Raw genomic sequence first — 24,931 nt, forward strand, 5'->3', positions numbered from 1 at the left:
ACAGGAGGGCAGGATTTGGGCCCCTTTTTACAGGAATTTTTCTGCATTCATTTCGGAAATCAAAGCTCACAGAACGGTTGAGGTCAGAAGGGACCTCTGGAGGTCATCTGTTCCACCTCCCCTGCTCAAGCAGGGCCACCTACAGCCAGTTGCCCAGGACCATGTCCAGATGGCTTTTGGGTATCTCCAAGGATGGAGACTCTACCACCTATCTGGAAAACCTACCCCAAGCCCCCCCAGATTTCTCAAATTACTCCAAAGAGAATTTTGTATGAATGGTGCCTGCAGGAACAGGATATGAAAGCACACATTTCTGAAGAGGTTTAATTATTTACATAGTAAAGAAGGCTGCCTTTTATATGGGGATAAATCAAGTGATTTCAGTCTCCAGGAATAGGAGGAAAATGGTCTAAAGCACCCCATTGAAGTTACTGACATGGAAAACTGTAGCCATGAACTTCCAAGAAATGTTCTTCTTTGCATGCTGCTGTCTGGTGAATTTTAATCATCTGAGGTACAGATCTGAAAGACAGGGCTCCCTCTGTGCTCTGAGGAATGAAGAAAGGTTTTGTAAAGGGCACTGTAAATCATGGAAATCACAGTTAAATCTGACCTGGGAAGGTTTTTAGTCTGTGGGAGAAAAATAAAACTTGCCGCTGACTGATAGGGAGACATTACTGCTAATTTGCTGGTTTAACATAAGTAACATCTTCCTCAGAGGGATTCTACATGAAGTTTAACAAATTAACATTTGCAATGTGCTTTATGGCCCATGAAGAGGAAAATATACATTAGCCATTCACCAGATATTCGGGTGTAAAGCACGCTCATGTTCTGCATTCATGATTACCATAGCTTACGCACTGTAAGTTACCTGGGGCTCTTTGGCCAAGAAAGCCTAGGAAATAAGAGTGAATCGTAATTGAGCAAGAACAGACAGGAGCAGGACAATAAAAGAGTCAAATAATAGACAAACTACTCTTGACTGTCTAATCTGAATGTGCAGTACCGCTGCAGCAGTAGTTCTCCAGGCTGTGTCCATGTTCCTCTTCTGGAGGCTGGCAGCCCAGTTTGCCTGTTAGAGGAAGTTTTTCATACCCAAAGCTATCATCATACAGTGTTTACATTCCCTGGGGAAGTTCTGAGCACTGCAACCTCAAAAATCAGCAATACTTCTGAAAATGCAGGGATGGAGATTCCTGTGATGAAGTGGCAAATGCCACAGGGGAAAAAAATCCTTCCCTTTTTTCCTGTCTTCTCTCAGAAATGAGTATACAGTCTCCAACCCCCAGCACAGCCTTTTTTGGCACCCTTGAGTTAAAACAGGAGTTTCTGACGACACTGTGGGTCAGCAGGGGGATGGATCTGCATTTGCTACCAGTGAAGAAAGGAGCTTAGTCCTGAAAGTGAAAGAAATAGAGGGGGAGGTTTGCAATAAAAGTCTCTGTTCAGCTAAGCTGGGCCGTTCCTGTGCCACCAGAGCTGTGAAGATGCGTGGTGAGCCCCGTGCGATGTAAGAGATGCGACTGGGCCATTTCTGGGACACACCAGGGCAGCACTTTTACTACTGCCACAATCTCATGGACTATGAAAATAAGACTAATGTCATGAAGGAAAAAAATTAACGTCTATGCAAGATAGATAGGATTTTTTACATTTTTTTTCAGCGCAAACTCTGCCGAAGGGAATGCCTCTCTCTCCCAATCCCCATCCGTGCAAACAAGGTCCAATGCGTCTTCTCTCCCCACGGCGAGCAGCTCGCCAGGGGAGCAGGCATCCCCTTTGCACATGGCAAGGTTCAGATGCGTTTTCTGCCCTGCCCTGGGCCTCTGGAGTTGGACTAGGTGTTCTTTAAAGGTCGCCCTCAACCCAAACCCCATTCTATGGTTCTGTTTCTTGCACACTGGTTAGCTGAATTTGGCTAACCCCGCTCAGCTCTGGTTGGTTACTACTTTACAGATGGTCAAATTAGTTTATAGTAACGACGTTGTACCACAAAATATCTGAGTCAGTAAAAACCAGAAGAGTTATAAGATATTGTGTCTTAGACCCAAAACGTACAGGTACCTTTTAAAATCTCAAATTCTGCTGACTTTAATATCCCATGTTATACTTACTGAACTGTGCAGGATCTGCCTGGTTCTCCCACTCCCTCCTGGAACTGGAAGTGGGAGAAACTCGACTGTGATTGATTGGAATAATGGTTATTGGCAAAATACATAGCTTTTAAGCTATAAGGCGAAGAAATGCTACTTTTCAGTACTCATGGCTTGCGACTAGATTTAGAAATATGATCCATGTTGCAAATTTCACTTTCACAGTATCACTTTTAATGTTTGCGTTCAGTCTGAGCTGATTTTACATGCAGTTTCCCCTCGGTGCGACGCAAGTGGTGGCAGTAGGAATTTACACAGTGAGTCTCTGCCTCTCCTATTGAAACTTGGCATGGTGCATCCAGGTTGCACATCATTTCAGCTTTCTTCTCCAAGGTTTGGGACCACAGCCCTTCTTAGAGGATTCATTAGCAGCTGTGGATGCTCTTGTCACATGGTGGTCATCATCTCACTGAATTAGGTACTCAATTCTTCCCTGGTATCAACTGAGGGAAGCGCCACAATTTGACCCTTCAAGTCACAAAATCAGTCAGTACCTTATGAGCAGTAAAGTGAAATGCCTACCCCGTACAAAACTATTTGTATTGTTCACTTATCATCAAGGAGAATTAAACTTTAGAAACCAATTCAACATGTATTTCAAATCTAACAAAGACGACATGCTTACATTTCCAGAGGAGTCAAGACCTCCAGAGGTACTACTGCAGAAAGATGAAATGCTGATTTGACTCTTGGCCAAAGTTTTACCACAAAGACTAAAAAATAAACCAGAAAAGATTCAACTGGTAAACTTCAAGAGAGGCTACTTTGCAGGATTTATCGAACCTGTTATTTCCTAAGTTGTCCTGTGGAAGTCTCAGAATATGGTGCTCAGACATTTTTGGTTTTGGCCTTGGTGTTATGGACCGCTAGAGACTAATCTATTTTAGACAGAAGTTCAGATAAGTATAGTAATTCCTTCTGATCTTAAGGCCGAACACAGCAGTATCATTAATAAAAATGCTAACAGTAATCAAATGATGTTTAGAAACAATTCTGTCACTGGTTTCTTACAAATATTCTTATTTCCCCAAGCTTACAAAAAAAAAAAATTGTGCCCCTTTTCTGTCTGACACATTGCAAAACTTCTGGTTTCCAGACTCGCTTCCAGTATTCATCAACTTTCCATCACCTTTCTCATGGACCATCTGTCCCACACTTCCAACACACATATGGAAGTGCTAGCTCACTTTCTTGATGGTTTCAGAAATCATCCAGAAGTATTGCTTTGAATATACTTCTTTTTTTTTAACTTCCATGTTATACCGTATTTTATTTTGTTAGCCCAGTCAACTTAGCAGGGTAAACGTACAGTAGCGTCTGTCTATATTCAGATGATACTGGGGCTTGTTCCTCTTGAACAGGGCAGCAAGGGAGGAAATATGCAATCTGACTGAAGGATAGCTGGATGGTAGTGCCACTAGTTAGCATCTTCTGGTTAAGACCTGCATAAGGTCTTATTATATACAGATTATCAGGACTCAAATTCAAGGTTCAACCATGGTATGATATCCAATATAAATTGTACATAATTTATTACATTATTTTATTATCAATATAAATAGGTTAACTTTTATTCAGTTATAATCTTAATTATAAGAATGTAATATTCGATACAATATAAAATTACCACACATCAAAGGCTGGCCTTGACTGATGGTAATGTAAGTAGTGTCATGCCTTCGGTACTATGCAAGGTGCTATTCTACTCCAGCTGTACCGTCAGTCACACAGTAACGGCAGTGGGATAATCTAGACTTTCAATTTCCATGTTTATTAAAAAATTGTCTCTTAGTAAATCCTTGATTTTATTTTCTTGGTAAAGTACGCTCCTTTTCTATACGGAATTGTAATCACTTCTAGCGGGTACTACATCAAAGTATTAATAGGCTTTATGAAAACCAGATTCAGAAGTCACACTTCCTGACTGTATTTTTCTGTGTATATGTAATGGAGAATCAGTGAATAACATGTTTAATGCACAGAGTTATAGATGGCTTCAGAAAGGAGAAGCAACATTAAAATATGATGTGGCACTCTCAAACAGAATGTAGGCTGGCTTTACGCATGTACATCCAAAAAGCCATCTGAAAGAAAAATCCCTTTTCCTATGCGTGCGGGAAGTATCCAAAATTTGTAGGCATTATATTTTCACCTTCTGTAAATTCTCTAGCAGCTAGCACTTTTCTTTCCTTGCTCTGAACTGCCTCAGTGTGAGCAATGAGGTGCTTTGCCCATGCTGAAATCCAGGAATAAGGTGGAATGAGGCGCAAGTCCCCGGAGAACATCTAGCGAATGCGTTCAAAGCAGACCTTGCGCAAGCTATTTCAAATAGGGTTCCCTGAAAATGCCATTAAAGCGACTTCATTTTTTTTAAGTGAAAACGGTACATAATGCCTGTGGTGGAGAAATTCATGTGGCTCAGGAGGTGAAGGGCCTGCGTTCGGGGTGTCCCACACCCTCGCCTGCGTCTCCCAGGAGAATGCACCAAGCACTATCTGGCAGTAGATTTTAGCATGGGCTGGGCGACTTCAAAAAGGCTTCAAAACCTTCCTTTTGAAGTTGTGCCCTTGCCTGAATGAATGCAACTGCATGATACAAGGGGAGAGCTCAAGGACTGGTAACTAGGACACCTAGTAGAGGAGTTCTGATTTCCAGTCTCATGGTTTCCAGCTCCTAGGACTACTATTGTTTTAATCCAGTATCACTTTAACAGAAAACAAGTATCTATACCTGGGTGAGTGTATGAACAATAGTGATATTTTGCCCTACATCTTCCTGTTAGCATGAGCTTTTCCTCACTCTCTTAGTATCTGCCTAGAAAAGAAAATAATGAACAAAGCATTTCAGTTGCGAGCATCCTTTCGGGTCTTCAGAGGGTGCTACTGTGCAGCTTTTTCGTCTGACTCCTTGGGCATGAACTTACGCCTTCTCCATGATGGGGTGGCGTGTCACTGCGTTTGCGTAAGGGCACCGCCACCCACACAGCTGCGACCTTGTTTCGCGTTACGCCCTCACTTGACTGGTACAGTTTGGAAGCAGGGTCCAGCTTTTCCACACGCTTACTGACAGTTTTAAAGGCGCTGGAGAAGCACTGCTGAAGGACCTCTGTTGCATTATCCTGGCGGACGTCGTCTTTCCTTGCGCGACACCTTGCGGGGCAGCCAGCTTTCGGCACAGCTCTCGCTGCAGCCTGCAGCTTCGCGGTGCCAGCTCTGCCCCCGCTCACGCCTCCGCCAGCCCCTGTTCCGAGCGTCTTCCGCCGCCCATCGCTTCTCCCCACGCAACCTGTCAGCACACGGCAGCCCCAAAGCACGGCTCGGCGATGGCCGGTCCTGCCTTTTTCCACAGCCCTCGGCCTCCTGCCGAGTAAGAAATTACCTCGCCAGGCGGCAGAGAGGCAACCGCTGGGGGGAAAGGCCTTCTCAATCCGGAGTTGCGCGAGTCGGGGAAAGTCCCCCAAAACATATTTTCAGATTCTATTAATGCAGTCGTCGTGTGATACCTATACGGGGGCTTCGCTGCATTTTGCTCAATGGAGTCAGCCCCTGGTCTTCTGCCAGAAACGCGACACTCTGCCTGGAGCAGTGCTGAGCACGGTGCCTGCCGGCCTAGAATAAGCACAGCGCTCAGCCCCCAGCCAGCCTCGAGACACCGGGCCGGGGCGGGGGAGAAGACTGCAGAAGGCTGACTGCTGCTCCTGAAGCAGAACAGCCCCCGGGGTCAAAAGGCGGGTAAGTGCTTTGGCAGGGCAGTGCCCTTTTCCTTGTTCACGAAGGGTGGTGAGTATGAAGGATCCCGGAAGACATGCCCCAGGGCCTTTGGCGTACCTCCTGTGCCCCTAGACAGGAGCAACTCTGCCTCGCTGCCTTTTGTGCTTGTTGCTTTGTGCAGAGATGCAGACCGACGGGTGACCGTGGAGCTTGACAAAAGCCTCGTGAGCCCCATGCGCATTTCAAGCCCAAAGGCAAAACCACCTATGCCTCCAGCTCCCCACACAGTTCTTCTGAAACATTTGGGCTAAACCTAGGGGTTAGGACACCAGATCCATAGCTGGAGTACAGCAGCAAATATTCAGAGCTGAGCACCTCAGCTGAAAGTGCTCCGACTGCAGTGTCTAAGGGAAAACCCACATCCAGCCTTGGAGGGGCAAGGAGCACCAGTCTGAGTGAAGGAGCTGCTCCAGCTCAGTGCTCTTCCCTGGACGTGACCAGCAGTGCTGGCCATACTGAGCTCTCCTAAGTGGGGCCATGGTGCCTTTGCTACACCTCCTCTTGCCCTTTTCCTGCATGAGGTCAGTGGACAAAGCCTGTTCCCTAAAATTCTCTCCATATGGGAGCATCCTGCTACCAGGATCTGTTCCCAAAGCTGCGTAACTGGGACTCCTTCTGCCCTCTGGACCAGGTCATGGAGCACCTGGTTAGGCCTGCCACCTCCCGACCCACAGTCCAGGAGATGCTCAAAACTCAGGTTGGGGTGTGCTGCTGAAGGCCACCACGCGCTCCCTCTGCTCTCCGGCTCTTGCTAACACAGGAAGAAAAACGTGCTGGGACCCCCGAGACAGACAAAGTGCCCGTACGGAGGCAGCGCCAGCTAAGGGTAGCCCTCAAGCAGAGAAGCTGCATCATTGCACCTCCCTGGCAAGGCCTGGGTTAAAGAAGAAATAACATGCTGTGGTTATAGGCCCAGCTCTATCACCTGCTGCAGGACTACCAGAGCTCCCCGCGAGACAGGGGTTATCAGACGCACATAGGTACTTCAGGGAGAGGGGCTTCTCTGAACGCTGCTCATCAGACTCTTATTTTCTGTTTTGTTTCTGTTTCCCTCTTGCTGTTACTGTATGCTGTCTGCAGATGCTTGTCACATCTTTCAGATGATTTAGCACAGCGATCTAATGAGATGCAGCAGCACCAACAGGGTGCCTCCTCTCTGGGAGGGGAAAAAACCCGTATTTCTTTCTTTCACTACTTGTTTCAGAGAGTGAAAAACAGAAGAGACTGGACTGTGTCTCCCACTTTGCTGCGGGACGTGAAAAGCCATTCTCTTGGTACTCTGTCTGTTGGCCCTTGGTTCCCCCGGGCAAGCACCTTCGTCAGAAATAAACTGGGCAGGGAGCCAGACTACACAGTGGATGGTTTAGATTTAAGATGGGACAGGACACTGCCCTCCATCAGTGAAGACAGATATCAGCTCTTCCCAGGAGAAGGTAACTTTCTCAGTTTTAGCTTTCCTCAGGGTAGCCGGTAGTACTGGAAACAGAAGCTGGAGGGGAGCAAAAGTGCATTGCAGCCATGCACAAAGGCACGCTGCGGTGTTTCTGCCCACAGGGCTGATTTCCACATTTCATGGACGTGACAATAATCCCAGGATGTAGGAAGTTTGTAGCCAAATTCTTTGCTCAAGTGAACAAGCTCACTCAACAGCAAGAGGGAATTTGGTAATACCCTTAAAAGGCAAAAGGAGATAAATGGCAAGGCAGTTATCTTAGAAGTGCTGGGACATGTGGGAACTTGCTACCCCAAATTCAGGAGGCAGAGGAAGGCCTTTCCACATATTTGTTTGGCTATGACTTGGCAATCCAATTCGCTGGTCTCTCTGTTGGTTGTTTTAATACAATGTGTTTCATGTTTTACACAATATACAAACAAAAAAAGTTTTTAGACAACATACTTCAGTGAAGCGCAGTGTCTGGAGGTTGACCAATGCTTCTAAACCATGTAGCCGTTCTTGCAAGAAAAACAGGGTGTGGACTACGTGACTGTATTTACACAGTGTACAGCCTTTAGGAAAAAACCTGAGGCTGTGAAAGTGAGTGTGGAGCTAGCTGGAGCAGACTGGGGAAGAGCAAGAGTATGACTAAAGGGGTGATTTGCCCAGAGGTGGTTATTGGGTCAGGGTGTGGAGTGCACTTTGCTACGAAGTGCTAAGCGTGGTCTGAAACCTGCTCCCAGGAGCGAGTCGGTGCTTGGGGTGCTGCTTGCTGAGAAAGGCTCTGTCTTTCCAACTCTTCCAGCACTGTGTGCTCTGACCATGGCAATGTTTGTGAGACGGACTACAGAGTTGTCCTGTTGTAGGTCTTGGCCATGCCACGATGGGCTCCCTCAGTGCAGCAAACGTCAAGTTCTGCCTGAGCTTCTTCAAAGAGCTAAACAAAGTAAAAAGAAATTAAAACACCTTCTCCCTGCTGAGCATCTCAGCTGTCCTGAGCAAAGTTCAGTTGGGTGCTGAAGGCAACATAGCCGAAGAGATGGAAAAGGTGGACTTTCCCTTTTTCTGGGAAGTGATATTACAGGCTTACATTTGGAAATGGAATAGAGGCAGGAGCCTTCTGGCAGTCCAGGCCACGCTCTTCACAAACAGCAAACTGAAAGAGGTGGCAGCTACAGGTCTCAAAGCTTTCCTTTCCAAATATGCTCATCTGACTTGCAGTGCGCGTGAGGCTGCAGTGCAACCTCAATGCGTTCTTTGTATCTTCATTAATCTATTTACACAGATTTACATTGCATTTATATTGCAAGTGCTTCACATTCACGAGGTGCTGAGCACACCAACTCCAGGAACCAAGAGCAACACTGGAAAGGTGAGATAGTATCCGGACTGTGTGATAACATTGAATTGTAGCATGAAGCAAAGCAGGGCGAGGAGGTCTTACCTGCTAAATGGCAGCACTTCATCCAAAAGCACAGTAAGAGAAGAGTTCAGCCCGGTTCTCATCTGTGTGCACATGCAGAAGAAACCCTGTTGCTTTGTTGCGTAAAGTGTTGCCAGATTTAATCAGGATGATCCTTTTTCAAGGTAGAGTTGACAGAAGAGGAGGGAGACAAGTGTGCGACCTGGTGCTTTTGGATGGTCAGGAAGCCCAGACATGTGTTTGTGGATCTTTGCATGCTCCTTGGCCCCACAAGTGCATTTGGAGAGAGTGACTATGATTTTAGCCTGAGGGCACACGGGTGGAGCTCCAGGGGAGAGTGTCTTGCTAAAGCAAGCTTCTACATGCTGCTTACGGTGTGAAGAAGCCAGAGGAGCCCATTCTCAGTTCCAGGAACTTCTATCTGCCCTTGGCAAAGCTGGTGCCACATGTTCCCTCAGCATTGCCAATAGGCTCTCTGGAGAAGTGACTTTTCAGTTCCTTTAGGTAAGTGACAATCGTTTACAGGTTTGGTGGTTTTAAAAAAACTTCTGTACTGCACTTTGAACTTCTGCTAAGGACATAAAGTTTCTGCACGTTTCTGTATTGGCTGCTATTGTGACAGAAAAGCAAGCTCTCACAGATGGATGAAAAACAGAGTGAGCAGAGTATGAAGAGAGTAACTTATGAGATTAAATGGACTTTGCAAAGTCAGGGAAGAGGGCCTGCATTTGCTGAGGAGGAGATAAAAATACTTTTGAAAGACCTGGGTAGCAATTTTCACCAAAATTATGTTTCTTCATGCTTTGATATAGGTAGAATCAACACCCTTCATCTACTTTTTTTTTTTAAATGCTGCAGCACATTTGTATCTTTGAGAAATAGTGTAGTGCAGAGCATTTCCACGGAAATCATCGTTCCAGACAAGCCAAAAAATCCAGTTTGCCCTGGCTGCAAAGGGGGCTCCTGAGGAAAGAGTCCACCCCGTTTCTCCCTCTCTGCACACATGTGTATATATTGAGACCTGGCTTTAATGGCCTGATCCCAGAGCGGTTTTTCTGCCCGTTTGTGCTGTGCACAATGGGGGAGATGAAGTCCTTGCATGTTATTTTTCATTTGCCAGCGCTTTGAAGTGAATGGGGCTCCACACACGGTGGGATGAGAAGTGAGGGCCAGCTTGCAACCAGGGCCAGGAAGCAGCAGTGGGGAGGCTGCTCCGCAAGGGCAGGGGAGCAGTGATGCTCCCCTGGGTCACCCATGGGTGATGGCCAGGCTGGTGGGGCGTGCCTTGCCCTCCCTGATAGCTGTCTTCCTGAAATGTTTGTCATGGTGAAAAAGCAGAACACCTTTTCACAAAGAACAGCAAGACTAGAAGACAGTGGAGCTGGGACTTTCTTACATGAAAGGTGTTCCAGGAACTGGTTGCTTGGCTCCTCCCCATGTCCAAAAGGTCTCTCCTGAAGAGTCACAGTGCATATGCAGGACATTAATACCGGAACAAATAGCCCCACATGGCAGCTTTGACCTACAGGTGGGCATCCATTTCTTGGACTCCTATTCTTCCCTGTGATCAAGTGGCTCCCCAATTACCATCATTGCAGCCACCTCTCTTCCCTCTTTTGCATCAATAATTAGAATCCACAAGGGCCTTGTACCATGCAGAGCTGGAAGCAGTGGACTTTATTAATGCTGCTGAAGAGTCCAGAGAGAAGATGAATTCCTCAGTGGAAAAACAAACCGGTGGTAAGGACAAGGCCTGCACTTGGCTACGTTGGGAGTGTGCATCAGGACCGTGTGAGAAGTCCATACCTGGTGTCTGAGTTTCTTCCTTTTCCTGAGTGTGGCAACATTCAGAAATACTATGGAGTGATTAGTTTTGTTTGTGGCTACTGTAAAAGCAGCTTGGGGCATAAGATGGCCCTGAGCTCGTGGGAGCTTTGACTCTGCTAAAGCTGCAGATCAATTCTTGCTGCAAACAGACAATTCTTCCACATGAGGAAGTAATGGGATCATCCTCAGTCAATGGTCAAAATGAAAGCATAATTCACCTTTGTTTGTTGTTTTAAAGGGAAAATTAAAGATCTGTTACCTCCTGGCTCTGTTGATTGCACAACGGCGCTAGCTCTGGTCAACGCCATGCACTTCAAAGGGCAAAGCCTTTTAGGCTGAACGAGGTACACTTGGGACAGGAGCTGTGGGGAGCAGGGGAAAGTGGGGAAAGTCCTGGCAACCTGCGCTCTGCTGTCTGCAGTGCAAGTCTCTGCCCACCCCAGGTGTGGGGGCCCAATTTCTCCAAGCCAAGAGCCTTCACACTGTGAAGTGGGAAAGCAGCATCCTCTTCCCAAATGCCTTCATGACAGAGATCATGTGAAGGCAAGCTTTGGTACCTCCTTGGAGAGGCTAAGTTATAGAGGAGACCTTTCTGAGGGCACGTCAGCATTTCCCAGGCACTGTAGTGGAAGTTGGCATTATTCTTTAGGAAAGAGTTAGAGGAGCAGCACAAACTACAGTGCAGAGGACAAGAAGCCCTTAGAGTGACTGTTATGGCTTTCACAGAGCTCAAGCCTCTGCCAATACCCTCAGCAAAAACATACAGTGATTTAAGGAGTGTTCATGGAAAATTAACAAGACATTTCAAGCAGGTTGATTCCACAGGCTTTATTATCTGCTTTATTTTTCCTGTTTTTTTCTGACTATTGATTGACTTTCTGTATTTTAGAGAGAGTACAGGAATGTACTGATGATGTGTCAGGCAGGAAAATATAAATTAGCCAGGAGACAAGAAGAGCAAGTGACAGAGCTGGAGCTTCTGTACACTGGAGAAGAGCTCAGCACGTTCATTCTTCTTCCAGAATCCATCTGTGGTGAGTCTACTGGCCTTGAACCGGTAACTCTTCTCCTAGGAGGAGAAATCTACCTGTCCATCCAGTACTTAAACAAGATGCTTTGCAGCCATGCAGGCCAACCTTGTTTCTCTTATATTTATGGGTTTTATCTGGCTTTCCACAGGCTGTTGCCTGTGTCAAGATGAGAGAGATTAATGGGCATATAGGTTGCTTCAGAAGAGCAGAGAAAGACTGAGAAAACCTACTCGAAAGCAATGCTTTGTAGCATTTCCAAGGGAGTTAATGCCTATTTCAGTGGACAAAATGTAGCACTAGCAAAGGGAACTTACTTCTTCCTTGCAAAAGGATCAAGACATGATGCCATATTGGTCTCTGGTGAAAATGTGAACAAATGAGAAGGACCCCTCTGTGAAGGCTGGATCTGAATTTGCCTGATTTCACACTCGGTAGCTGTAGGGCACAGGTTCTGCCTGTCATGAAAACCAGGCCTTTCCTTGAAGGAAAATGTTGCTGTGAGCATTTTGATCTAGTTTCTCATGACTGTGATTCCCTGTGTTTTGTCCTCGCAGCTAGAGAGTGCTGTCGCCTATGAGAAATTAGCAGAATGGACAACATGGAGAATGTGTACCTGTAAAAAATCACGGCGTACTTGCCCCGGTTCAGAATGGAGGAGACCTGTGAGCTCATACCAGTACTGCAGACTCTGGGGATGAGGGATACCTTCATCCTTGAACAAGCTGATTTCTTTGTGCTGTGAAGAGACACTCTCCAAGGCCCTTCACAAGTCCTTTGTGGAATTTAATGAAGAAGGCACTGAGGCAGCTGCTGCTACATGGGTGACTATAATACTGTTGTGCCTCTACATTCCTTACGAGTTCAGAGATGACCACCCGTTCCTCTTCTTGATCAAACACAATTTGAGCCAGAACATTCTCCTCTTTGGCTGATGTTGTTCTCCCTAAGGGTAGAGCAGGCTCCACTTCTTTCTTCCCAAAGGGAGCACAATGCTGTGGTAGAAAGGAGTCAGGCATAAACAACATGCTGCTGTCAAGTGTCACCGGCATTTCCTGATATCCATAATCTTGATCCCAAGAAAAAACACCAAGCTGCTTTGGCAAGACTACTGGAAAAAATTAGAATGGGCCTTTCCCGTTTTAGAGCTCTTCTCACATCAGAGAACAAAGCTAATGGAGCTTATTTCATTCTTATTTCATTCTTAGCCATGAAAACTCTCATTGGAGTCAGGTTATCAAAACAGCTGGGTGAAGTGCTGTAGAAATGAGCCATCCCAAAATGATGCCTCCCCTCTTCAGCTGTATGGTGAGGCTGGTGGTAGGGCCAGCCTCCAGAAGATGTTGCAGACCTTCCTCCCCAGCCACCAGGTCCCAAGCCCAACCCACAGGTTGTGTTCATGTCCTGAGTGCAGCTCCACACGGATGCTGGGTGTAGAGATATGTAGCTGCATTTGTCCCTCATTCTTCTCCTCAGGTACCCTCTCCAGCCCTCCCCTCCAGGAAGGGCCTCTGAAGTGACAAGAGCCCTTCCCATAGCAGTAGAGACACAAAAGTTACCCCTGGGCAGAGGCAGCTAGTCTTCCCATTCAGCACAGGGGAGAGAAGTCCTGCTCCTTTCTGGTGGGCTCTGGGGTGTTATGGTCTTTGCCTGGCTGTGAGTCGGCAGTGAGCCTCTGCAGTGTAATGCAGCATCTCCTGAGGGAGTGCAGGCTCACCAGCGTCGTGCTGTAAGGGGTTCCTAAGGGCGCCAGAGCAGTCCCATTTCCCTGCTGTGCAAGTCCAAGCCACAAAGACCTTCACAGTGATGCCAGCTGTCTGTCTGACAAAGCCTGGGCAGGTTTCAGGGGGAACCCAAAAACCCTGCAGTGACATGTTATCTCACCAAAAAAAGTTGGCTGCACCTCCTTTGTCCTCAGCTATGCCATGCTCTTGTGTCATCTTCTGGGGAAAGCTGAATATGGCTTTCTTCCCTTTTTTCTCTCCTGCTGCAAGCATCATGTGTAGACACATGGTCTGACACATTGCATGCCATGAGTGCACATGATTTTCCCAAAGCCTGATCCATTCATAACAACGAACTATAGCTTAGAAGTCATTTTAGCTATAGTAGTCCTGTGAAACTGTAGCAGTTATCCTCCAAATCAGATCCTTATTTCATATCTGTGCTAGGGTGCACTGAGTGTGACTGGGATGGAGTTAACTTTCTTCATAGCAACCTGTATGGTGGTCTTTTGGATTTCTGACTAAAACAGTATTGATAGCACTAATATTTTGGCTGTTGCCGGACAGTGCCTGCACAGCATTGAGGCTTTCTCTTTTTCCCACTCTGCTGCTGTCTCCAGCAAGGAAATTGGGGGTGGGCAAGAAGCTGGGAGAGGACACAGCCAGGACAGCTGACCCAAATTGGCCAAAGGGATGTTCCATACCATATGACATCACGTGTCATGGTTTAACACCAGCTGGCAACTAGGCACCACGCAGCTGGTGGGATGGGGGAGAGAATCAGAAGAGTGAAAGTGAGAAAACTCATGGGTTGAGATAAAGACAGTTTAACAGATAAAGCAAAAGCCACACACGCAAGCAGAGCAAATCAAGGAATTCATTCACCACTCCCCATGGGCAGGCAGGTGTTCAGCCATCTCCAGGGAAGCAGGGCTCCATCACGCGTAACGGTTCCTTGGGAAGACAAACACCATCACTCTGAACGTCCCCGCCTTCCTTCTTCTTCCCCCAGCTTTATGTGCTGAGCATGACGTTGTATGGTGTGGAATATCCCTCTGGTCAGTTGGGGTCAGCTGTCCCAGCTGTGTCCCCTCCCCACTGCTTGTGCACCCCAGCCCATTCACTGGTGGGTGGGGTGAGAGGCAGAAAAGGCCTTGGCTCTGTGCAAGCACTGCTCAGCAGTAACGAAAACATCCCTGTACTATCAACACTGTTTCCAGCACAAATCCAAAACACAGCCCCATGCTAGCTACTGTGACGAAAATTAACTCTATCCCAGCCAAAACCAGCACATTATGTCAGCAATAAAAATGAGTAAAGGAAGAAGGGGTAGTGTGGGGTTTTTTTGCTTTCAAGGTGTCCATTGCTCAGAGATGGACTGGGCATTGGCCTGCTTGTATGATTGCTTTTGTATTGTTTGTTTTTCCCCTCTTTCTTTTACCTATTAAACTGCCTTTATCTCAACTCACATTTTTTCTCTCTTTTGCTCTTCCTATCCTCTCCCCCATCCCTTTGCGGATGGAGGGGAGTAAGCAAGAGGGTGTGGGTGCTTGACTGGCTGGGGTCAACCCACAACACAGGGTTTAGCTGCAGTTTGCCAAATGTGGTAAAATAAAAGGAAATATTTAAAACAGCAAATACGTGGCAATCTTTTTGTTTTGGTTTTCTTGTGTGGTATTCATAGGTTTTAATATCTATTCTATAATACAGCATGAAATAGTAACCTGAGTGTTTTTCATGCCAAAACCTACTTCAGGTAAGGCTTGAATTATTAAATTTGCCCTTACTGATTTTCAGTGATTAGAGTTGTTATCTATGTGTGCTTGTGCAGTTTACTCAGTTTGCTTCTGCATACCAAAGCTTATATTCTGTCTGTACAAGAGTGAGTGAAGTACTGCAATACATGTAAGTTTTAGTAAATGTTAGTAACTCCAAAGTTTGGAAACCTGCAGTGCTGATTGTTGGGATGGAAAGAATGGAGCTCTACCACAAAATTAAAATTGGTTTCATTCTGTTCTCTCTTCTGCCTACATATTTTTTTGCACTTACAAGGTATGCATTTATAAGCTATTAAAATATCTGTCAACTAGTATTGGGGGAGTGATGATAGATTTACACCCATGCCTGAGAACAGAATTCAGCACCAAGTCTCCAGCTGAGTTGCTCAGACACCTGTGCATACCAGGAAGAAAAAAGGGCCATCATAAAGTTTCAATTTAGAAATGAACCCACACTGTTGTGTCTCTCCATGTAGCACAAAGGCAGACAAAGGGAGAACGTATTTATGAGCACATCACCACATGAGCTAGATTCCAAATACAGAGGAAAAAACGAACCATGTCTTAAATATATAGTAAACTGAAGCTCTGCGAATGAAGACATGTAGTTACAAGCTTTCCTCACTCTCAAATGAGAAGGCTTGCTGGCAGGATCAGAGCTCTGAAGTCACCCCACAAGCATTTGATGGCATTCCAGCTCTTGTTTACCTCCTGTGACTTAGTGGTAAACTTTAGTTTGTAAAAGATGGAGGTTTAGGAAAAGGGTCAAATGGTACTTTCAGCAGCAGCAGCAGTGATTGTGTGTGCTGCTGTACTGTGGAGACACTGCTCCACTGGCCCAGGAATAGACAGTTGTATGGGAAGCAGTATGTCATGGTTTTGGAAACCCTTAATGTCCCTTCATCAGCATTTTGTAGTTAGATACCTGCCTTCATCTAGAACAGTGTGAGACACTTCTGTGTGTGAATAGATTTTACATGGGTGTCCCAGGTCAAATACCAAAGCAATTGGACATCATGTTCTCTCAAGGCATTCTTGTTTGCATCCAGCAATCACGGAAGACCAAAATAGCAAAATACTTGGCGGATTCTGCATGAAATAATGGTTCATGGAAGCATATTGCTTTAAAGTCAGTCTTCTTTCTAATATCTTATTCTGTGTAGTAAAAGTATCTTGTTTTATGAAGGTTGCTGGTAAGTGATACTGGTCACAGGTTCTACATTAGATTATACATAATTGTTTACAACCAGCTGGGATACAAGTATCTAGTATTCACAAGGTGATGTATCTGGGTTACAGGCAGGCCAGAAATGAAGAGGCTGTCAAATTTCAGCCAGGGTAATGTGAGAGCAAACACTTTATCAATGGTAAAAATCAGTGCAACTGAGAGAAAGCAGAAACGGGGAGAGATGTGGAGAACTTTATTTTCAGGACAGTTCAGTAGTCCTTGGTTACCCCAAGCATATGGATAAGGAATTTGAACTGCAGAACGATGAAATGATATATTATACAAATTCCATGGCAGGATGGGGAAAACATACCATTTGCACATCCACATTATTCTGTGGCCTGAAGAAGAGCCTTTTTCCATGGGAACAAATTCTCTTTCCACACCTCCTCTGGAGCTGAATCAGTTTACATTGGCTGAAAATTTGCCCCTGTGTTTTCAAATGATACATCCACTAGTTCCTCACAGGGCTTGGCAGCTTGGGAAAGATATTTTTGAACTTTATTTTGTTTTCAGAAACTCGGTCACCAACGATATGTGCACAATATTTGCTATCATTTACACTCCACTTCTGGACCACAACACATGTGATTTCACTAGATGTAAGGACTGGCTTACAGTCCCCACACTAACTTTTATGCTCATAACATATTAGACTACCAAGCAACTGCATAATTTGACTAGCTATGGAAATCATACCACAGGGATGGTCATGGGAATGAGGAAGAACAATGACTTTTAACATCCAGTCTGATGGCCAAAAGCAATAGCTTGCTTTCTCCTCAGAATTGTGAAAATTATACAATGCTCTACATGGCTGAGCAGCCCTGAAGGGCATTTCAGATTTCCAAGTCCATAATTTGTTGAAGTAGCTCGGTAGCTAACAATACCCACAGTGTTTTGGGTAGTGTGATTAGTGTAGTGGTAAGTTCTTGGCCATGAGTACATCTACAATAATTACATTTTATTACCAGGGAGACACTCACAAACACTACATGTTGTGCAAAGAATAAATTGACTACTAAGTATTTGCCTGACTTGGCCAGTAGCATATGTCAAAGTTTAAAGATGCCTGGATGTAACTCTTCTAATTTACAGTCAGGACAATTTAGGACAGAGATGAGTTAAAACTCCGGGGATAAGGAGGCACTGAAACATAACAAAATTCTTTGTCTAGGAGCTTCTAAAAACAGGTTCAAGAAACACCTATCCTCAACTGCAATTTAGGCATCTTTGATCCTGCCTTAGGGCAGCAGGTACACTAGGCAATCTCAAGGCTACTTCCAGCCACACATTTCTGTCATTTCCAATCAAAGCTAATTAATGGCTACATGGAGTTACAAAAGAACAACAGAGATTTGCTCAGTGTATCTGTTTAGAGTTATTACAAGATCTGTTGGTGGGAATAGATTTTTTCATTCCTTTTTCATAGATGTTACTCTTGGAAACTTCATTTACCATATGGACAACAGATTTTATTATCAGCTTCTTCTACACTAAAATCATCGCCCATCCATTGTATTTTCCATGGTTGGGTACCAGAGCACCAGAGGAAGGAGTCTGCACACCATGTAGATTGTGGCCAGTGGCTGAATGCAGATTTTTCAGTAAGTCTTTCCCATTTCTTCAGGTAGAAAATATTTCTGAGCAGTCCTTTGCTCTTTACAACTCAGCTCCAAGAACAATGTGAAAATGAACACCGATCTGTGTTGAATGTTTTGTGTTCTCCAAAACATTCGGGAATTCCTCACCAAATTTCATTTAAGCTAGCACTGTATAAATTCTTGTGGTAGTCCCCGATTCTTTGAAGATATACCTTGTTCTGTGATATTACCTATGCCTCTATCAGTGATGAAATAATAAATGTTTGTGATGAGAGTCCACTGCTCTCCAACACCCTCAGTAACACTGAAAAAACTTGAGGATGCTAAGGAGAAATGCTTAACTGATAAAAACCAGGGAATTTCCTTTTCACAAGTGCATAAACATGCCTAACTCCCATTGCTGTTACATGAAGCACCCCAAAGTCCACTAGAATAATAATAGTCAAGCTTAACTTTGAATTTGTACTCTGGGTTTTCATCATTTTCTGGGCTGCAGAATGACTAGTTTGAAGGATTATCAGGGCCTCCATTATGAAATAACCAGAGAGAGAGACCACTGCAAGTTCATCTATGGACTGTTGCCTAGTTTGAAATGCCAAAATCCTAATGTTTCTTCTCAGCAGAATTTTCATACATGCATACATTTAATTGTTAAAAAAAAAGTAACGACTACCTTTGTAGGAATGAACTTCAAAATGCAAATCAATGTCTTTTGCACTTTCAGAAATCCCAAACAACATCTCCATTGCATGAAAATATCTATGCTCTTTTTCAGTGGTTAAACAATATAGAAAAACAGCTCCTTTTTTGAGGAGCAAAGGAAGTATTCTACTATCTTCATCACTGCACCCCACAATATTGGCTGACGAGAAAAGCTACTCATTGAGACAGACGGAAGTTTAACTACTTGATGTAGAGCTAGGAGAGGAATATTTATGGACATTCTGTATCTCACAGCTCTAAAAAACGCTGAATTTGTTATTTAGGTTAGAAGACCTGGCTTATAAAATGATCTAAACTGCCACAAAGGAATGATATCCAGAGACATCGTACATGCAATCAGTCACAAAGTCTGGATCAGCTTGCATTATAAAATAGGCTCATCATGCAGAAATATTTATCTGTCTAGCCATAACCCCTTATTCTGTGGAAGCCAGTTAAGAAGACACATGCAGACATCCTTGCTTACAAACATAATTTCTGATTAGTCATAGCTCATGAGCAGGTGAGAAAGGGTGTGGGCAGAGAAGGTACAACAGGCAGAACTGGCTGCGTTGCTACAGCTTTTTTTGGATGCAGATGAGAGAAGTGAATAAAAGATGAAGAATTTTTGGATGCTGCTTTGCGTCATGTCTAAATCTTCCTAGAGAGTAAAGGGGTCCATTGCAATTATGGAAAGATTTCTGCTGCACAAAGAAGTTCAGGTGGAAAAAACCAGTGCTGGGCTCACCTCTTCCCCTGCAAGTTGAATGACCAGTATGAGGTGGCCCAAGTCTCTGCAAAAAGGACACTCACCAATTTCTGTACTCTGTTTCCAATAAATTCAGTAATTAATTCAGCAGCACAATTTAGAAGGTGATACTTGCTTTTCACTAGGTTCTTGACTCATACAGCCGAAAATCACAGGATTTAATATCAGACTTTGCTCATGTGGTGCCTCCTAAATGAGGTGAGACCATCAGCAACATCTGGAGTCTCTCCCACTTCTTCATCAACTGCAAGAGGTATTTTTCTGTCATGCTAAAGTTTGCTGTGGATCACCCCAGATGCTTTATCAGTCTCATTGCTCTGATATGATGTATAACGTTTGTTATTTTTTGTGATGCTTACTTAGCAGGTGTCTGGCAAATAGGGTGGGCCCTCTTGCTCCTTGGCCCAGTGAGAATCACAGGAGTCCTTGTTTTCTTCTTGCTGTTCAACAACTTCACTTATCCAATAGTATCTTTACTCACAGGCAGCCTCAGACACATCAGGTACTCTGTAATTACCACCTGAGCAGTCTCCGAGTGGTAGCAAAATGTGGCTTTTGTCGGACGAAAGGGACAAGAAGAGCTTTTGCTGTCAATCTTGAGATCAGCCTCTAGTTCCTCAACAAGAATCTGCTTCCCTGCTGTGTCCTGCAGACACTGACAGCAAAGGAAGCATATGGCTGAAAATTGTGAGAAAAAAGCCAAGGGGGAACTGTAGCCACTTGCAGCAAAGACTAATCACAAGGGACACGTGGATGGTCTGTTCTGTATGGAGTGAGTCATTGCTTCTCGTTGTGAAATTCTGTTCTGCTGATTGGCATCACCGAGTGGATCTCTTGTTCCTCGCTTTGGCCTTCCTATGTTTATCCCATCCATGTCATCAGAACTCTTTTCACTTTATGACTTACATACAGAAGTCTTCATTCCCTTGGTCCCGGCCCCAAGGCCATAAGAACACTAATAGAAATGTCCCTGGTAGGTGAAGGAAGAGTTTGAGACTTTCAGACAAAATGACTGCAAACAGGTAAACAGTGCTGAAGAAAACTTGTCCCTAAGGATGTGGCACTGTTTGCAGTCTTACCTAAATGTGGGGAACTTTAAGGGTAGGAAGCAGCTCAGTCAGTGATCCACTCCTCTGTGCCCAAAAGCAGCTTTACCATGACAAGCATCTGACCACAAGCTAAAAGGGCTGTCTTTGAAATCCACATTCTCTCTGGAGTAGTCTAACTATCTGAAACAAAATCTGACCCTTCTTTTGTAATTGCAGTAGTTTTACATCTTCATCTTCCTTTCCACACAACACATCTCAGCAACTACTTCCCTGTAACCTTTCAAAAAATCCTCCTGTTATTTATCCTTTCCCATTAGGAGGCTTATCCTTGGAAAGGAATAAAGAGAGTCTCCTGATTCTGCTATGACCATCTTCAATCCTCTTCATTTTCCTCTGGCCAGCAATGAACCTTTGCATTATTCCAAGAGCAAGAAGGGAGTCACAGGGCTGACAGGGGTGCTGCGAGTCCTAGTCCAGCTCCCTGTCCAAAGGCAGAACGATCTATAGCTTTGTCTTTCCCAGCAGGCATTTGCCTACTGAGTCTCCTCAGAACCTACAACGCAGGAGATCCTTCAATCTACTTGAAGAAAAACTCCAGTATTTCCCAAAAATCCCCATTAGAGAGCTATGCCTGTCTAAGCCACTCTCTAACCTGCATTATACTAACCCAGAAGAGCAGAAAATATCAAAGCAAGACACTAAAAGAGCAGGAGAGCTCCTTTCTGGGAATTAATGCCAGTCCAGCTACTTCATTAGCTATAATTTGACCACTGACAGAAAATGATCCATGTGAAACAAGACTCCACCAAATGGAGCAATGGAGTGACAGCTAATCTTCAGGGTAACTCAAAATGTAATATGAACAGAAGTAACTAAAGAAATAGAGAAATAACAAACAAAAACAAAGAAACCTGTTCATTTAGGACAACGAAGACAAGAGCTCAAAAGTATCAGAAAACTTGACAGATTCATAGAGAGAAGGATGAATATTAAGGGGAATTATGTCTCTAGCACACACCCCTGTGCCTAAAGGACACGATTTACTGTGCTCCAGGATTGCAATTTTCCATTCAGTATATTCATTCAGATTCAAAATTGCCAGTATTCCTGAAAGAGAAATAAATTGTTGTGTCTTGCTGCTTGAAAACCATCCCCCTTCTTTGGTTCTGGGAGATGACTGAACACTACTCTGACTTAGAGCTGTTGCATCTTGCTGCTCCTACTTGCATACTTTCTGCTGTAATATTCTGCAACATTTTTCATCCAACTGTGCTATGCCTAGTGCCAAAAATTAGAACGCAGAGAAAACCCCACCATTGCAAGAAAGGGAACAGCATCTGCCTGGTGCTGCTCTGCAGATTCCTTTAGATGACAACAGGAGGAACAGGCTCAGGAGCTGAGTTTTGAAATGACTGCGTAGAAAGCAGCCACTTCCTCAGCAGAAACCGGGAAAGCAAAACAGACACTTCTTTGGGAAGTTTTCTTGCCCCAACATTAAGCAAGCAAAACCAGACTCCATGGCTTGCTTCCCTTCAGGCAAATTCTGTGCAGGTCTAACTCTCTTCTCCTCAGGTCTTGAATGAACAGAGCATTTTTAATTTCTCCTTCCTCCAAGAAAAAGATACAAGAAAATTCAAACTGGAAAAGAAATAAAAACTCATGAGTATCCTATGACTGATATGAAACGGCCTTCAGACCTTCCTAAATACCAGAGAAGCCTATCTGATTCGGTTGGTATGTAAGTATATGTTATTAATGATAACTAAGTACATCTTACAAAACAGTGTTATAAGTGTTTGTGCTTGCATACACTCATGCAAATACTTGCCCACCCACACACCATATCAACGTAAATGTGAAGGAAGATTTTTTGGGGGCGGAAAATAACCCCAGAAAGATACTACTACTTGTAATCATGTTGCTCTGACCCTGCTGCCTATGCCTTGCTGAAGCGATATAAGGCAAGGACCAGACTTCCTTAGAGTCATTGGTAAAAATGAGGAGTGATGAGAAGTCCTGGGCTACACTTAGCTGACACACCAGTGTCTTGTGTAAAGTGTACCTGGACAAAACTCATCCAGCTTTCCTGTAAACACATCTGCAGAATGCAAGGCTTTGAAATAAGACTATGTGGACAGGGATAGCCTCTCTATGTTTTGTCCCTTGTGCCACAAATGCTTTCCCCACTTACAGTAGAAATACCAGGAATCCCCAGGAGGGGAACAGGGCTCTCCTTTTTCCACCAAGAAAACCTAAGGAAATGCAGATGGGGAGCCCCTAACTGCAGTGTCTCTTCAGGAAATGTGGCAAACCCAGGTGTAGCAGAGCTAGTCTGCACGTGCTGTGTGGTTGTTACGAATGCCCACAATCTGTCCTGCATCACTGCAACAACTGCAGAGTGCTCAGCTGTAGCGTACTCAATGCACACCCCTGGTGCCGCCGTGCTGTGCATGTACCAAGCCTGCTCTTCTAGGATGTCACGCAAACGAAAGCAAGCTCCTGTTTGTCCAAGCTGTTGGGTATTCAACAAACTCTGGAACAAATGGCTAAACTCCCCCATTAAGGATAAAATTTCCAGATGAAGAAGGGAACAGGTAGGGAAAACTCTCTGGAGGGGATCCTTAAGAAAGAAGTATTCAGAAGCACACAACTGGGGCAGGGAAAGGGAATTGCCCTACCTCCACTCTGGAACCACAGCCTCATGGCACAATTGGCCAAATAGGTGCTTTTATATTTTATATTTTTCTTTCCTCTGCTACTATGCCACACGTAGAAGCCCTAATAATTAATTTCTGTTAAAAAACATATGTGTTTGTATTCGGTAGTGCTATTTCTGACAGCAACACACATTAAATTTTGTAGAATTTATTTTTTTACAGCTAAAACCTCTGAAAACTCCTCTTTTTTATAATTAGTTAGATTTTTTTTACATCTCAGTATGTATTTATAATTCTGACCTCTTTCTGAGTTCCTAGGGATAAGGGAAAATTCAAGATTCTGCAAAAGGTCCCCTAATTATATTTACTGCTTGCAACAGACAGGAATGTGATTCATCGTGAACGAAAACTATGCTGCCACTGGGAGTGGCAATGGCTTTATATCCCATTGCTCCAGAAGACCTGTCATCAAACTCAACAGTCCAGCTGACACCATCAGTCCTGAGGAGAAGGTAAATATGTCCCTGACCTTTAATTCTAACCTTACATTACAAATGATCTAACTATGAAATGTCTGAAACTTGATATGTGCATTAGTGATGTACATATCTGCTTAGCACATATATACTGTATATAACATATTTTGAGGAAGTGAGAATATTTTCAAAATGCTGTGCGATGTTTTGGATTACATTAAAGTGTAATCCAAATGTGCTTAATTTGTACAATGGCTTTACCAGGTGTGTTTCTAAAGAAGATTAAAATGAAACCTTTTCCAACTTCTTCTGTATGACCCAGAGTGGTAGTTCATGAGAACGTAATCTTTCTATGCCATTCTATATTTTAAATATTTATATGGATAATTTAATTCTTCATGTGTAATGGGGGAAAGGTATCTTTCACATCTGTGGAGAAAGTTGTTCAGACTCAGTAGGAATCAAAACAAAAGGGACTTAGAATAGCTGGAAACCTTAAAATACCAAACTGACTTTCTAAGGGATCAGATGCCTCTACATCACTTTACGGGATGAAGACATGGGAAAAGGCTTTCATAAGAAAGGAACTCTGTCCTAGGTGTAAATTATGAAGAGTTTTTCAGAACGTTCAAGACCATCTGCTAGTAATAATTGTGGTCATAGCTGAAATATTATAACAAAGAAAAGTGTTGAAGCTGCAGATAGATAAAATAAAACATATGACTGGAATTTTCCAGTAATACACAATGTGCCCTTGCTGACAATGTTGCTAAGTGAGCCTATCTGTAGTTCAATTTTCTGTTGAATATGCATTAAGCAACCATCCTTAGAAGGACACAGTGTGTAAGGCACAGCTGATTAATATACACAAAGTTTAGAGAGACACAGCAAGTGAGATATGATCAAGGAGTGTAATTAATAAGTGCTACGCCTAGAGGACTTGAGGCAAGAAAGATCAGGACATAAAGTGAGCTGGGACTGTGGTTAGGACAAGGTTAGAACTGAGTAACAAAGCTATAGCTATTGCTTGAGCTGGAGAAACAGCTGAACTCAGAATACGGTTTCTGAAAATGTGATTCTCCTGCCATTCAGGGCAGTGGTTTTCAGATGAGTTGTTTCAATCTGAAGTTCACCGTGAAATCCCAGACGTGACGAACCAGGAACCTTCTGTGAGATGCTGAACAATTCAGCCACGCTACTGCAGAAAACCTTATCATGCTCTACCAAGGCATCTAAGCCTAGCAGGCATAAGGACAAGAAGCCTAAATCTTTGTTTCCCTTATTGCAGGCGATCGCAGTGCCACA

General features: G+C 44.2%; 1 pseudogene across 1 annotated transcript; it reads left to right on the forward strand.

Annotated features, from left to right (window-relative positions):
• The first annotated feature begins 2,746 nt into the window (after positions 1–2,746).
• On the forward strand, positions 2,747–12,589 carry LOC309402591 (leukocyte elastase inhibitor-like; annotated as a pseudogene). The gene is made up of 9 exons: positions 2,747–2,809; positions 7,131–7,359; positions 8,228–8,409; positions 8,671–8,733; positions 9,160–9,292; positions 10,417–10,524; positions 10,850–10,955; positions 11,501–11,668; positions 12,197–12,589. The product of its transcript is annotated as a leukocyte elastase inhibitor-like (transcript).
• Positions 12,590–24,931: the final 12,342 nt, after the last annotated feature.

The sequence above is a fragment of the Phaethon aethereus genome, assembly GCF_964289735.1.
Source record: "Phaethon aethereus genome assembly, chromosome: 2".
Lineage (NCBI taxonomy): Eukaryota > Metazoa > Chordata > Aves > Phaethontiformes > Phaethontidae > Phaethon > Phaethon aethereus.